Below are 1,954 nucleotides of genomic sequence, written 5' to 3'. Positions count from 1 at the left end.
TCTGATGCCACTTCTCCTTTGTCTTTGCCCACAGAGCAAGACCTTCAGCAAGGGCATCCTTCGGAGTGCTGCCTTATCATGTACGCAGCCGTCTGCCAACAGGCTGCCAGCAGTCTCCAGGGTGGCAGCTCTGCTTCTGGGTAAGTCAAGCAACGTTCTTCCCTGGTAGGGAGGGACAGAAACGTCTTGGTAACAATGGCAGGGAGGATGGACATGTCCCCAGGCCACCTGCTAGGTAGGCCTCCATCTGTGCCCAGATCTTGCTCTGAGTGCTCCGTGAGGGTGGAGGCCTCTAGAGCATACCTGTCCTCCTGCCAAGCTGCCTCTGTCTCCGCTTGCTTTGCACCCAGATGACGTCCCTTTTCTTGCCCTCTCTCTCTCTCTAGGTCATCTGGCTTTCCGGGATGCCAGTTTCATCCGCAATCAAGACATGGCATCCTATGGAACATGTGAGTGAGACGTACGGAGGGCAGGGAGGGATGCTTCTGCTGAGAAAGGTCTTCAGGGGAAGGCAAATTCTCAGATGTATGTTCAGGCAGAGGTGCCACAAGATGAACATGCAAAGAGAATTGGAATGTGACTTCACTGCTCTCTCTTACACACAAACACAGCTGACGGCTGTTTTCATATTGTTGATGGGTGGCTCTTTTCCTGTGCATCTCTGCCTTGCTCAACCTTTCTCCCTTGCCACTCAGGGCTGGAAGAGATGCAGCAGCACGAGGAAGAAGAGCTTAGGCAGACAGGGAGGAGCTGCCTGAACATCGTGCAGCGGGCCTATAGACATCGGAAGAAAGGCAGGGTCCAGCGCTTTTTGAGGAGGCTGCTCCACTGCGTTCACAGGGAACCTTACCCGAAGGACTTCCTGAGCTGCATGCCAGGTGAGTGAGGCATCTGGTGGGCTATTGGGACATCTGGTGGGCTGTTTGGATGGGACGTTTCTCAACGAGCCCCTTTCTCCTCCTGACAGAACATCCGGAGTAGCGCCAGGCCAAGGCAACGTGGACACCAGAGTTGTGCTGCAGAGATACCATCTTCTGCTCTCCGCAGGATCCAGTCTGGACCAGCGCCAGGAACATCAACGCCACCAGGATCGACCAAGAGGAGTGGTGCTGCCCTCACGACCCTCCGTACACAGCGGTAGGAAACCTTTTTGTTGTTGTGTTTCTTGTTGATGTTGTTTTTGATTGTTGATTTTATTGATTTTGAATCTCAGGGTGGTTCACAACACCAAGTATACGAAGCACAAAATAAATAATAAGAATAATCACTGCACAAAATTCATAATAAAAATATCAGAACATAATATAAATTAAATAAAAACATACTAAAAATAGCCACAAGACCAATGTATGCACACTAATAAACAATACAAGAGCCCTGAAACAACACTCCAGCCCACAAATACAAAATCTAAATCAACGTAACACATTTAACAACCATTTAAAACAACCCCACCTTCTTGAAGAAGGCTGATATATTAGATTTAGAAGGTTGGAATACGAGGTTTGGATGGCACGCCTACCTAACATACAACAAAGTGGCAGTGCATAAGGACTTTTAAAATCATATACAGTGGTACCTCGCAAGAGGAATGCCTCGCAAGACAAAAAACTCGCTAGACGAAAGGTTTTTCCGTTTTCGAGTTGCCTCGCAAGACGATTTTCCCTATGGGCTTGCTTCGCAAGACGAAAACGTCTCGCGACTTTGTTTCCTTTGTCTAAAAACCGTTAAAACAAAGGGTGCTTAGCTTGAACAGCTGCAGTTGCGACTTGACTTTGAGGAGCAACTCTTAGCATGTGGTTTGGTAGCCTTTTCTCAGACTTTGCTCACTTTTGAAGCTTTTCCAAAACTTACCATTTGGTAAGTTAAACTTTTAAAACTTTTTTGGGGGGTTTTGGATTTTGGGTTGGGGTGTTTGGGATTCAAGGACTTGGTGTTGTGGGGGGGTTTGCGA

At 48.0% G+C, this 1,954-nt stretch overlaps 1 long non-coding RNA gene across 1 annotated transcript; it reads left to right on the top strand.

Annotated features, from left to right (window-relative positions):
- The first annotated feature begins 374 nt into the window (after nt 1-374).
- On the top strand, nt 375-1,314 carry LOC144328328 (uncharacterized). Its single transcript, XR_013393506.1, has 2 exons — nt 375-449; nt 696-1,314. It is a non-coding gene; the product is annotated as an uncharacterized LOC144328328 (long non-coding RNA).
- Nucleotides 1,315-1,954: the final 640 nt, after the last annotated feature.

The sequence above is a fragment of the Podarcis muralis genome, chromosome 7, assembly GCF_964188315.1.
Source record: "Podarcis muralis chromosome 7, rPodMur119.hap1.1, whole genome shotgun sequence".
Classification (NCBI taxonomy): Eukaryota; Metazoa; Chordata; class Lepidosauria; order Squamata; family Lacertidae; genus Podarcis; species Podarcis muralis.
This window is presented reverse-complemented; position numbering and strand designations above follow the sequence as displayed.